We start from the raw sequence: 14294 nt of genomic DNA on the forward strand, positions 1-14294 counted from the left end.
CCTGGGGCCGCACAGCCTGCTCTTCCTCATTTTTAATCTTGCCATGGCTCAAACCTGGTGCTGCCTCCTCTCACTCTTCACCAGCACACAGATCTGGCATAATCTCTTTTCTCTCTTTTGGAATGGGCCACTGCTCCTAGTCCTCCTCCTCCGCCTCTACCTTTCTCATGAAACAGACTGCTGCCTCCTCCTGCTCCTGCAATGGCCTTATGTCTTCTGAGCCCTTCCAGGCTGTGTCTGGAAAAGCTGTCCTGCATGACATGCCCTTGTTACGCCACTGCCTAGTAGCCAGACTTATAGAGTTCATGACTGCAGGATTCCAGAAGGAGGTCTGGCGCGTGGCCCCCAGCCTGGAATGTGCCGGTACTAAGTGAGCTGAGAGGGAATTTAAAAATAGAGGAAAAATCCTCAAGTAGTTGTGAATGAAAGTTCATGTTTCTGATTGAAATGGAAGCCCCATGGAGGAGGAGGAACCTGCCAGGCCATAAAAACACTAACAGGCCGATGCAATATAGTGCGCTCGGCTGAACGCCCGACTTTACAGGCCCTTGGACGTGCGTTTTGGATGCGCATCCAAAACCCCTCATGCAATAAAGGGATTAGCATGTCCACAATGTGCGTGCAAACAAGCCTGAAGCTAATAGCGCTCATCACATATAAATTAATGTTGATGAGGCTATTGGCTATTACCCCCGATGCAAAAAAAAAAAGTGCGCTCGACGTGCACATTTTTACTCTCAAAAATTAACGCCTGCCCTGGAGCAGGCGTTAATTCTTGAGGAGCCCCTAAAATTAACAGAAAAGAAGAAAATACGGCTTAATATCGTGGCAATATTAAGTTGGAAGAACTGAAAAAAGGAGAACTGAAAAAAAAGAAAAAAAAAGTGTTGTTGGTGATGAAGTTAGGAAAACAGATGCTCAATTTTACTAGCGTCTATTTTCCTAACCTGTGTACAGCCAAGGGTTAGAAAAATGGACACTCGTTAATTCAGCATCCGTTTTCCTAACCCACTGACAGCCACCTCTCCTGGGCGCCCGATGCCAAGGAGGCACAAGGGACGCAAAATGTTCCCTAGCGTCTCTTTTTTACTGCGGCAGCCCATTTAAATATTAAATCAGATGCCTGGGAGAGAAGGATTGGCGCACGTTAAGAGAGTGAGCACTCAATCATGAGCGCTCGTTTAACGTGCACCGATATTGCACCTAAGTAATTAGATGGCACTTTTCTAAGAATGACCTCCCTAGAAGGATTACAAATACTGAAAGTTTAGTAACAAAAGTTTAAGGCTCAGGTGATGCACAAGACAATGGATGTTCTAGGTATGAGGTAAGGATATCAGCTGCTGTAGTACTAGAAAGGAAACAGGAGTCATTAATGTGACTATTAACATTAGCAAAATGTCACACTGCAAATATATGTGGTTGCATAAAATTAGACGTTACATATCAGGGATTGTGCTTTTATGCTATAATTTTAGAAGATTTGAGAAAAATGTTTGTGGACAGAGCACAAGGATGGTCTTTGTTTTTATTCACAATAAAAGAGCTATCCCTCTAAAATGATGAATAACTGGTGTTCTCTAGTCCTCATTTAACTAAGACTGATGGGTGATAACAATCTGCGAATAATTTAGTACAAAATAAGGAACCACATTGCCATGCATTTGCTTTGAATTACTGGGTATGTGGTTTAACTGTGGTTTGAAACAAATCAAACCAAGGCCTAGATTCATTATGTTGCTATAAAGCTTGCATGAATAGCTTGCGATGGGTTATTTATTGTATGCATATTTTGGAGACTAGAGTTAAAGAAGTGATCAAAACAATTGTAACAAGCTCTATGATGGCATAAGGTAACAAATAATTAACCTGCCAGTGAAGAGTGCTGTAATGGGAAAGAAAGAAAGAAAACTGATGGTTTGAGAGAGGTATATTATACTGAGACAAGTACAAGAGTTTCCCTTTTGCCACTGCCTCAGTATAACACAAGACAAGTCACTTTGAAGCTGATGCACTAAGCAAAAAAAAAAAAGTGTGCACTATTTGTAAAATAGCAAATGCTATTTTTCTACCCAAACTTATATGCAAATAAGCCCAGTAGAAAAATAGCATGTGTAGCTTTTCTGCAGAAAGTTTTGCAAAAACTTGGTGTACTTTAAAGGTTTTTGCAAAATCAACTGCTTTGCATAATTTTGCAAAGCAGCACCTCAATAACTAGTAATTTTAATAACATTTACAAAGTGTAAAACTATGAGTGACATTTTACTATTTGCAAAGCTGAAACATTTTGCAAAGTTTAAAAAGAGAAAATAGTGCATGCTACTGCAAATAATGCTCACCATTTGCTGTTTTTGCATATGAAGTGGACTTTGCAAAATGTTTCTGTGCTTAGTACAGGCACAGCCAGCTCCAGTCTTCAAGAGCCACAAACAGGCCTAGTTTTTAGGATATCCATAATGAATATGCATGAGATTGATTTGCATACAATGGAAACAGTTCATGCATATTCATTGTAGATATCGTGAAAACCAGACCTGTTTGTGGCTCTTGAACACCGAAATTTGTCAGTTCTGGAAAAGTGCATCAACTTTATCGCCCTGTGCTTCAGCTTACCCCAATCATAATCAGTCCTTGGAAGAAGAAGAATTAAGATTGAGTTTATTAAGCTTTAGAATTTACATTTGTGAAAAGGGCCTTTGTTTATGTTTGCATATTGCCTAGGTTTTATTGCCGATCATTATTTTATTGATTTTACTGTTGAACAGGGTGATAGTATGATGTACGTTTCTAAATTATGCTTTGTACATTGTTTTTGTAACTTGCTATTCTATGATTCGTATTTGTTTTCAGCTTTGGATAAAGCTGTCAACAAATTGCAATTACGGGTAAAATAATTGGGTAATACTATTTATTTATTATTATTTTTCCCTAAGAAATGTTGTGTGTAGCACAAGTGCCAGAAACGTGCTGCCAGCTCAAACATCCAAAGGATAAACTAAGAGCCGTACAACTAAATTCTTAAGCATAGCGGAGAGCTGTGTCGCGGGTACCTTTAAGCGATCGCTATGACGGGTATGCAAGCCAGAGCACAGTACCCTAAAGGCCCGCTAGAGGCTTCAGCCTCCCTAATCCGCTTAATTTCCAAGAAATGTGCGCCCGTGACCAGGAAGAGAAAAAAAAAAATTAAAGTCACGAGATGGAAAAAACAATACAAAATAGTAAACCTCCCATAAAACCGTTCAGCAACCCTTCAGAAATTCGGGCTACAGCTTGCACAATGTGTTTCATGCTCTTTCATAAGAGTCTGAAAGCAGTGTTGTTGTTGTTTCACTGTCCGGATACGGGGTGTGGGCTGAAAGCACTGCGGTTTGGACTTCGCGGTACTTTACAATAGTCCTTACTAAACAACAATCGCGAGCAGTGCTTTTTATTTTTTATTTTCTTCAGCGACCTGCTGCTATTTTCTTAGCGAGAAGATCCAAACCTCGGAGCTGCCCGATCTTGCAGCTAATACTTTCCCCCAGGGGCCTCCCGCTCCCCTGAGCGAGCTCGAGGTTTCCCGTCAGAGCTGGAGTAGGGGGCGGGGCCTGCCTCGGCGGTGCCGCACACTCACTCACGGGAGCGCCCGGAAAGGGCGCGCGACGAGGCCTCCTCTGTCGCGGGCGCTTCGAGCTTCCAGAGCGGTTAGCACGCGCTTTTCTTTTCTCGGTTCCCTTCCTCTAATGCGGTAGCCCGCACTGAAAACTTTGCCGTCGGGGCCGCTTCCTGGGACAGGGCGGTGGAGTGCGTCTGCAGACGGAGACGGTCCCGGCTGACACGAAGAACTGAAGCAGCTGGCAGGTTCCGGTGGGTCCCCCCCCCTGCCTCCGGCGCTGACGCTGCAGGTTGGTCCCGGCGGGGAGGGAAGGAGCTGCGCGTTTGTATCGCGGCAGGCAGAGGCTCCGAGCTGCAGGACAGTCCCATCACTTGCTGTATGGTGCTGTGGGGCGCAGGAGCGGGTCCGCTACACTTGTTAGAAAGTCTCCGTCGCAGTGGTAACTTCTAAATACTGTCCAGGTCCATATTTTTCTGGCAAATAGGAAAATACGGCATTTGATCCAAGTAAGTCATGGAAATTTGGGTTAAAAAAAATATTCCATGTTTTTCTATTCCAGATCTACAAATAAATAATAGAAACAGAGTATGACAGCAGATAAAGGCCACCGCTTTGCCCCCCTGACTGTGCGGACCAGGGGACAAATTAGAGGTGACAAGTGAGGGTCCCAAAAGTTAGGAGTGTACAAGTTCAGTTATCGCTGGACACAGCTTGTATGACTGTGATCTGGACTGCTAGTGCGTGGTTTGGGAATGGCAGGGCTGCAAAATCCCAGAATGTATGGGTCACGCTAGCACCGATTGGATTTAATAACTGTCAATTACAGTAAAATGTTAGTCGGCTAAGACATTACATTCTGTTTCAGTGAAGTTCGTTCGTTTGTTTTCAGGAGTCACATTGTACACGCGAAGCCACTGTTCCACCATGTACTTTATGAAGCAGCCAGTCGACCAGAAAACAAGACACACAAAAAGCAGCCCGAGTCGTATAGCAGAAAGTAGTTGCATCTTCTTGGCTCTGTTACAGTGCGTTGTCGTAGCTAGCAAGATATAGCTATATAGTGCATGACGGTAGATAAGGACCAGTTCTCCACCCACCTTGTCTTTTTCTCTCTGGTTGATTTTATGAGGCTTAGGGTGGGTGAACATTTCCATAGGTCCCACTCCAGTATTTCTTTTACCCAGCCTCCCAATCCTGTACTTAGCACATACCTGAGGCAAAAATATTTACATTTGCTTTCAGTGCTGGCTGTCACCAGCTCCACTGGTAGGAAATTCCAGACCTTGGTGTCTACCTCTTTGGTTTATTTAAGTCTCATACTTAGTTCATACAAATCCCAGACTTCTCCCCATGTCTTACCACCAGACTTTGGAGCCTATGTAATAAGCTGAACACACACAAGTTAGTGGGAGTTTAAAAAAAACAAAAAACAAACCCCCACTAACCTAAAAAAGTGCATAAAAAATTAAATGTGTGTAAAAATGAATTTTGCACCTATGTTTTCAGCACTAAGAAAGCATGATGTAAGCCAAGGCCTTTCTCTGCATGAAGGATGGGGTGGTAATATCTAATTCCTTCATTAACATAACCTTTGCATTGGAGGGCGTTTACCTGTATCTACATTGTGCACATTTTTTTGTGGCAAAACTTGCTTTGGTTGTGCGCACAACAGGTATAACTGCTGAGCGAACCATTTCACAACCGGTGTCTTTGTGGAGTCATGAGTGGTGTTAAACAACCACAAGTTTAATAATGAATGGTTATTTACCTTTCAAATAGTACTAGGACAAGGGGACATTCCATGAAACTAAATGGTAACAGATTTAAAAGAAATTTAGGAAAGTCTACGCACAATTAAGCAGTGGAATTTGTTGCCAGAGGATGTTGTCAAGGCCAGTAGTCTGGCTGGGTTTAAAAAGATTTGATCAAGTTTAACCAGGGCTCTTGCTTCAGGGAGTTAGCAACAGGAAAGGGATTTCTCTATCCTGATCTATGTGGTATTTCCAAGTGACCTAGATTGGCCACTGCCGGAGACAGGATGCTGGACTTGGACCATTGGTCTGAACCAGCATGGCACTTTTTATGCTTAAAAAGCTTTAGTTACCCTCTTAGGAAATTTTTACACTGCAGAAACATCTGAGGCGTGTGCAGGTTAATTTAAATGAAATTCTGTGGTGTGTCTGGTATCTTCTGTAAGGTTTATTTGTTTTTAACAAAAATCTGCTACTTTTGCAAGAGAGTGAGTCAAACTTTTAAAGCAGCAGGCCTCATACTTGCAACTCAGTTGCAGTTTACTATGATAAGAGGAATAAAGTTTTTTGTTAAAACGAGGAAAAAAGACAGGTAGTGCAAATTTCCTTACAGTGTGATCACTTATGGAAAAATAAACCTTTCCATTAAATTTAACCAGAAACCCTGAACTATCGTGTAGTGTTTGAACCCTTGTTTTCACTCTCTTGCTCCCTTGCCCTCATATCCATGCCCTCAGCCATCATTTTGGGAGTATTTGAAGCAGCAAGCAATTGGTTGTCAGAGTGAGAGCAAAAGTGGAACAAGAGAGAGAGAAACCACACTGGCTATTTTCTGTATTCCCTGCTACTCCCCGCCCCCCCCCCCCTCCCCCACCAAACAAAATGGGGAAGCTTTAGAGAAAATAGTTCCAGAAATGGTAGTCCTTACATATTGAAGATCTGTTTATTTTCTTACAACAAACTGTAAACTTGGCTGTGCCGGTGCGTCTTTCCCCGTGATACTGAATGTGCATTTGGTGTTCTTGATACCGCAGGCTGGCTGTCTTAAGGCTTGTGTGCTCCATGTAGCACTTGAAATTGTGATGCTTTGATTCATTTTTATGTTGGCTGTAGAGTTTCAAGAATTAGTATCCAGTTTTGGATTCTCACTGATTTATGGCTTCTTTCCCTTTCAGTCTCTAGATGAGAAGTTGAAATTGTTTTAAAACTCTTGTGGTGCTTTTTTTTTTGTTGTTAGAATAACTAAACTGCCTGATTTCTCTGCATCACCATTCACCAAGGAGTCCATTTAGGTCTCTGTAAGGGAGGCTGAGGTGGTGAGTACTGATGGACGCAGTACCTGCTTTTCTGACCACTGGCCACAGTTCAAACCCTCCCACATAGGAAGTGGATAATAAAGAACATTACTTGAAATGGGCTAGATTCCATGCCTTGTAAAAATGTTCTGTGTTTTATGAAAATCTCATTGTTTTGATTGAGGATTAATAAACTAAAAGAAATCATAATTTTGCCTCCAGGATGTCTGAAATACCTTAAACTGGGCCTTGCCCATTTTGCAGCTTTACTAGCAGGCAGATATATGGAAATATAGTAAATGACAACAGAAAAAGACCTAAGTTATCCATCCAATCTGCCCAGTAAATTTTTTTTTTTTTATTTTCATTTTTTTAGGGTAGTAATCGCAGCTCTGTGCTTGTTACCCCCATACTTTATGTTAAGGTTAGTAATAGCTACAGTACCTGAATGTAATCTGCCAAAAAGCAGAATATAAATCAAATAAATAAACTGAGTTTGTTCTTCTCTTAGGACATACCAGTGCTTAAAATACATAAACATACTACCCATTGTTTTTAAATTATGTAAAAACAAAGTTCTAAATGAAACCAGTTCACACAGCATTAAAACCAAATGTTTCACAAAACTCAACTTGTCACAGTATTGAATCCCTTGTTGTAAGAGAGACCTACAAGGCTTCGTATATGGTGGTCTGACCAGTACCTTTAAATAGTCAAGATAAGGGTGGAAATAGTTTAGAGAAACTTTAGCACCAGCTGAAACGTTTTACGAGGCAAGTGAAAATATTTTTCACCTATGTGTTTTTAAATAATTTGTTGCTTCCTTTTTGTTTTGTAACTTTTTTCCCTTAATTTGGCCATTGGTTTTTATTTTGTCATGTTTTGTTTTGCTTATTTCTCTCTCTTTCACTCTTTGCCTTTGCTTATTTGATTTATATTTCACCTTTCAGGCACTTCAAAGCAGACTACATTCAGGTGATGCAGGCAGTTCTCCCTCCAGCCTTTCTCCAGCTTTGCCATGTTTTCCCTCTGGCCCTGGTGGCAGCACCTTTCCCCATGCTCTGGGCATCTGTGGGAGTTCCTGTTGGACCCAGGATGATGTCTGGTGCCAGCCCCCAGATTTTAGGCATCCCTGATAATCTGACATTAGAATTTTTTTTTTTTTTAGTATCATTTTCATTTTCCAACAACTACAAGCAAACAAACATTAATCTTAAAAACACTAGATAGAACTTTCCTCGTTTTCCCCTCCCGAGTTTAAAGCTGGCAAGACCTGTACAGGATAATATAGACACATCTGACCTTCTATATTCGCCCGCATACTCTTAGCAAGTCCAAACACCCAAAAGGTCTGTGGGAATGCATAGGAAATATGGAACTGAGTTCAAAAGTCTCCATTATTTTAATGCCAATAGGTTATTTCGTGGTTTAGGGATGTTAAATAGGCCTGCCAAGTATCCATGAAAAAAGCATATTTCCTTGGCGATGACCAGCGAGCTGTCAAGTATTCATAGACCACCAATTTTTGTAGTTATAATCTCTAGTATGTCAGAGATGGCGCCTTAACAGCAATCCAATGATCTAAAATCGACTTTTTGGCCAGTAAGAATGCTTTTCGCAGGAACAGCCGCTGTGATTCAGTGATAGAGTTGGCAATCTCCTCCAGATTTTCAAATAAACCCAGCAGACTGGTACCACCCAGTTGCTTAAAAAAATCTAGGATCTTCCTCCAGAATTCACTTATAACATTGCAATCCAAGAATTTGTAAGAAAAGGTCCCTGGAGTAGCACCAGTTTTATACAGAGATCTGAACTGACTAATTTGGCTTTAAATGCCCAAGTAGTGGGTACATACATATGACAAACACATTTAAAGTGTGATTCTCTCAGTAACTCATTTTCAGAAACTGCACTAAGATGTACAAAACAATAAGCAATTGGAGGGTAACTGGAGAAATCAGCTCCTGATTCCAGCAAATGAGGAACCCCCACCCATTTAAGAGCTGCAATATAAAAGGCACAAGACATCTTCTTCCCCAGCGGTACCGAGAAAAAACTTGCCAGTTTAGTTTTATCAATGAGTGGAGAACATTTTAAGAAGATCAGCTTCAATAAAGTGCCAAACTTGTAAATAAGCATAAAATTCTCTGTGGGGTAATGTAAAACTCCGACTGGAGATCACTGAAACTGCGAACCGGTCCTCCATCCTCTTGCATGAACTGATGTAAGAAAGTCAGCCCCTTGTGAGCCCAAGCTAGAAATACAGTATTACCCACTCCCGGTGAAAACCGTGGATGACTCACAATGGACAAAAGAAGAATTTTTAATTAAAGTGATGCTTGCTTCTCCCTGCCGCCACCACCACTACTACTATTGTTAGAAAAGACAGAGGGTGTGTCCAGAAAAGCATTCTGATAGGTGGATCCATGACCACTTGGTTATACATCTCTACCAGCAGCTGGAGATGGAGCAAAGCTGACGTCACGGTATATATAACCCTGCACTGACAGCCCACCAGTATTCTCCGTTTCCAGCATATGGTGGACGTGCATCTCCCTACTGGGGTTTGCATTTAAAGCTTTGTTGTAGAAGGAGAAAAGACGTTTATTGCCCTCTTCTCCTGTGGTGATACCTTATGGTCTCTCCCTCAGTTGAATTTCCTGAGGTGATATCTTCAGATCTTTCCCTCAAATGAGTGCCTTGGTCCGGAAGCTGGTTTCTGCCAGCATGGACTTAGCTGTTAAAAAAAAAACCAAACAGGCAAAAGGCAAGAGAGCGCAGCAAACCGAGCACGGTGGTGAAGGTCTATGCCCTCCCCCCCACAGCCAGAGACTGACTCTGCACTCGGCTGGGAAGGGCTGAGCCCCAGGTAAAGAGTAATTTAAAGAAAAAAGAGGTAAGGCTGAGTTGATTTTAGGGATTCCTCTCCCCTCTGGTTTCTGTGCTTGGTGCGCCAATCTGACTTCCGTTTTCGCTTCCGGGGGAGCTTGAGGACTTGGGCAGCTTGGCGGGGTTGAGCAGCCTTCTGGGCTAGGCTCCGCTCTCAGGCTTAGATTGTTTGCCATGTGGTAGGCTGCAGCGGTGTTCACATGCTTTTTTCCACCCATAAGGCTGCCCAGCTGTGCGTCTACTTGTGCACCTAGCTGGGCGCTCAGTTGGGCGCATAGGGATGCCTAGGTGGGAACACAGTGGTCTGCTTAAGGACGCCTAGGCAGGCGTTCAAGCTCAGTTGAGCTCCTACCTGAATGGAGTGTTAGGCGCCTAATCTTTGAGTGCCTATTGTTTTTTTTTCAAGCACCTCTTGCTAGCACAGCTGGGCACATGCTCTCAGATGACTGTTTACTCCTGGGGAAATTCTGCACTACTGTGGAACGCAGAATTTGCGCAGAATTCTCCTCCTGCGCAGAATTGCCAAATTCTGCACAGAAAATAGCAGAGGAGACCTCGGCATGCCGCGAACGGAGCGTGTCCTGCGGCACATGGGACGCACTCCGTTGACGGTGAAGATGAAGGCCTGGTGCGCTGTTCACGGCGAAAAGGGAGGCTCCCACGTGCTGCAAATGGCGCGCCGGGCCTTCATCTTTGAGAACGGAGCGCGTCCCGCAGCACACGGGGGCCTTCCCTTTTTGCTGCGAATGGCGCACCGGGCCTTCATCTTCGCCGCGAACGGAGCGTGTCCCACGGCATGCCAATGAGAGAGAATGTGTGTTGGGGAGGGTGAGAGAGCAGAAGGGTGTGAGAGAGAGCATGGGAGGTAAGAGAGGGTGGGTGGGGCGGATGCTTGAGTGTGGGTTTTGGAGAGAGGGAACCTATGTGAGGGGAGGGGGATGCCGGTGAGACAGAATGTGTTAGAGGAGAGGGGGTGTGGGGGAGGATGAGAGACAGCTTGGTTGGTAAGGAGTGGGGGGGAATGCTTGAGTGTGGGTTTCAGAGAGGGAGCCTATATGAGGAGATTGTGAAGGAGTGTGTGTGTGTGTGTGAGAGATTGGGAGCTCGTATGTATAAAAAAGGGATTGTGTGTGTGTGAGGGTGCTAGCCTGTGTGAAGGGATTGTGAGAGAGAGATTGTGAGACAGAGCCTGTGTGAAGGGCTGCGTGAGAGAGAGACATAGGTAGCCTGTGTGAGGATGTATGTGTGAAAGAGAAAGGGAGCTTGTGTGGGTGAGTATGCAAGAGAGAGGGCCCTGATGAGGGGAAATGTGTGTGTGTGAGAGAGTGAGGGAGCCTGTATGAGGACGTGTGTATGTGGAAGGGACAGTCTTACGGTGAATTTCTAGGGAAATTCTGCTCAAAATATTTAAAATTCTGCAACTTTAAGTAATAACTTTTTTCTGTAATAATTTAAAATGTAATTACTTAAAGACTGTCATGCAAATTGTTATTTTGACCAATATAAAGTTTGCAGAATTTTCAGTTTTGTGCGCAGAATTTTAAATTTTTTTGCGCAGAATTCCCCCAGGATTAACTTGGAACGTACTGACAACTCTATGGCACCGATAGCAAAGCTAAGCACCTTTTCCTTTGTGCTGCTTGCCATATTCGGACCTCTCAGTCTGACATCCCCTCTAACGCAGCACTATTTGGAGGCTCAGGGACAATTGTCTCCGTCTGATTTCACGAAGTCCGGTCCTTCCCAGCATGATAAGGGAATGAAAAAAGAGCTACCAGAGGTTTTGCCTGAGTTCGGGTTTGTCAGCGGGGAAGGTAGTTCAGTGGGCGCAGGACTGATGCCCCTTGGTTTTGGCATGGCCCCCTCTGATTTTTCTTGGTTGGAACTTTTTCAAGGGCTGCAGTCATTTCCTCAGGTGCAGTCGAAGGCCCTGGCCAATCTTAGCAGTTTAGGATCACAGGCAGCGGATTCCCGCGGGCCTGGTACTGCAGATAAGTGTCGGAGGTCATCCAGACCTGCTGCGTGTCATGCTGATAGGGACTCGGATGGCACAGATGAAGGATGGGAAAATTCCTCCCGGGCTGGAGTCTTATAAAACTATGTTAACTCATCTCTATGAAAGAAACTTTATCGGCTCTGATTTCCCGGACATTAAAGATGTTGGGGGTACCAGGGGCTGATTCCATGTCTGAGCCAAAGAAAGATCCCATTTTGATTTCTTTGCGAAAAGCTTCATGTCTCTTCCCTATTATGGAGGCTATTCTTGAATGGTGCGCCGCGGAAGGTACTTTTAAAAGGGGATGAGACTTGGAAGGGGCTGTACCCCCTGGATCTAGCTGCAAGAGAGCATTTGCGCTTTCCAAAATTGGATGCACTTGTGTGTGTCATCACCAAGCAGACAAATATTCCTGTGGAAGGGGGAGCAGCATTGAAGAATGCACAAGTTAGAAGAATTGAGGCCATCCTTAAGCAGGTCTTTGAAGCGATGGCAATGAATTTGCAGATAGCTTCTTGTTGCTCCCTGGTGGCTTGCTCTTATTTCCTTCTCTCTCAAGAAGTCGAGACTGGTGTGAATGCCAGGGCAGTGATGGAACCGGCAGCTGCCTTTTTGGTAGACGCAGTCTGTGATTTTGTCCACACGTCGGCCAAAGGGGTGACTTCGGTAATAGCAGTCAGGCATCAGCTTTGGCTCATGAATTGGTCAGCCAATACAAATTCAAAGTCTAATCTTAGGAAATTTGCCTTTTAAAGGATCACTATTGTTTGGGAGTTGGAAAAAATAGCCAATAAGTGGGGTGAGGCCCAGGTTCCTCGATTACCAGAGGATAAGAAGCAGATGCTGTGCTCCTTTGGCATGAAAGGTTGTGCCAGGGGTTTCAGACGCTTTTGACCCTACAGAGGAGCGGCTTCTTAGAGGACGCAGCCTTTGGGTAGGTCTCAGTCCTTTCGTCCCAGTCAGCCCAGAAGTAGTGCCCCCCCCGCCCCCAAGCCTCTTGATGGTGTGACGATTCACCCATGGAAACAGGAGATTCGGGGTCACCTTTCTCTTTTTTTTAATCTGAGGTGGGTCGAGATCACGTCAGACCAGTGGGTTCTGGAGGTGATAAGAGAATGTTATGCTCTGGAGTTTCTCATTGTCCTTCTGGATGTTTTCAGCTCAGAGATGTGCTGGCGGGTCCGCTGTGTGACCTGTTCAATAGATCCCTAGAAACGGGAGTGGTGCCGAATGATTGGAGGGGTGGTCCCGCTTCACAAGAGTGGGAACAGAGAAGAGGCTGGTAACTACAGACCGGTTAGCCTCACTTCAGTGGTGGGAAAAGTAATGGAGTCACTGTTGAAAGAGAGAATAGTGAACTATCTACAGTCGGGAAAATTGCTGGACCAGAGGCAGCATAGATTCACCATTGGAAGATCCTGTCAGACAAATCTGATTGACTTTTTTGACTGGGTAACCAAGGAATTGGATCAAGGAAGAGCACTCGATGTCATCTACTTGGATTTCAGCAAAGCTTTTGACACTGTCCCACACAGGAGACTGGTGAATAAAATGAGAAGCTTAGGAGTGAGTGCTGAGGTGGTGGCCTGGATTGCAAACTGGTTGACGGACAGAAGACAATGTGTGATGGTAAATGGAACTCTCTCTGAAGAGAGAGTGGTTTTAAGCGGTGTACCGCAGGGATCGGTGTTGGGACCGGTCCTTTTCAATATCTTTGTGAGCGACATTGCGGAAGGGATAGAATGTAAGGTATGTCTTTTTGCGGATGACACTAAGATCTGCAACAGAGTGGACACGCCAGAAGGAGTGGAGAGAATGAGACGGGATTTAAGGAAGATGGAAGAGTGGTCGAAGATATGGCAGCTGACATTCAATGCCAAGAAGTGCAGAGTCATGCATTTGGGGAGTGGAAATCCGAATGAACTGTATTCAATGGGGGGAGAAAGGCTGATGTGCACGGAGCAGGAGAGAGACCTTGGGGTGATGGTGTCTAATGATCTGAAGTCGGCGAAACAATGTGACAAGGCGATAGCTAAAGCCAGAAGAATGCTGGGCTGCATAGAGAGAGGAATATCGAGTAAGAAAAGGGAAGTGATTATACCCTTGTACAGGTCCTTGGTGAGACCTCACCTGGAGTATTGTGTTCAGTTCTGGAGACCATATCTCCGAAGAGACAGAGACAAGATGGAGGCGGTCCAGAGAAGGGCGACCAAAAAGGTGGAAGGTCTTCATCAAATAACTTATGAGGAGAGATTGAGGAATCTAAATATGTACACCCTGGAGGAAAGGAGGAGCAGAGGTGATATGATACAGACTTTCAGATACTTGAAAGGTTTTAATGATCCAAAGACAACGACAAACCTTTTCCGTAGGAAAAAAATCAGCAGAACCAGGGGTCACGATTTGAAGCTCCAGGGAGGAAGATTCAGAACCAATGTCAGGAAGTATTTCTTCACGGAGAGGGTGGTGGATGCCTGGAATGCCCTTCCGAAGGAAGTGGTGAAGACCAGAACTGTGAAGGACTTCAAAGGGATAAACACTGTGGATCCATAAAGTCAAGAGGCCGTCAATGAAGAGTGGGTGGCTCGCCAGAATGACGGCTACTGCCTGGAGATAATACCCTTATTCAATAAACATACACATGGTTACTGTGACTCCAACATCGCTCTAAGCTTCAACAGCAAGAGGAAATGTGGAAAAAAGGATTTGCACTCACAAAGCGGGGAGTAGCTGGCTTGTTACGGCGGTTACTACCCCAAACCAAATAA

The 14294-nt window shown here is 44.3% G+C and overlaps 1 protein-coding gene across 6 annotated transcripts in view; it reads left to right on the top strand.

Annotated features, from left to right (window-relative positions):
- Positions 1-3269: 3269 nt before the first annotated feature.
- LOC115085416 (serine/threonine-protein kinase Sgk3) overlaps positions 3270-14294 on the top strand; it is a 194575-nt gene continuing 183550 nt past the window's right edge. For 2 of the 6 annotated variants that reach the window (XM_029591409.1, XM_029591407.1), the window contains exon 1: positions 3272-4101. The gene's annotated coding sequence lies outside the window, so the exon portion shown is untranslated. Of the gene's footprint in view, positions 4102-14294 lie in introns of all 6 variants that reach the window. The other 4 variants (XM_029591412.1, XM_029591408.1, XM_029591415.1 and 1 more) reach the window with 3 other exon arrangements.

Source organism: Rhinatrema bivittatum, chromosome 2 (assembly GCF_901001135.1).
Source record: "Rhinatrema bivittatum chromosome 2, aRhiBiv1.1, whole genome shotgun sequence".
In the NCBI taxonomy this organism is placed as follows: Eukaryota; Metazoa; Chordata; class Amphibia; order Gymnophiona; family Rhinatrematidae; genus Rhinatrema; species Rhinatrema bivittatum.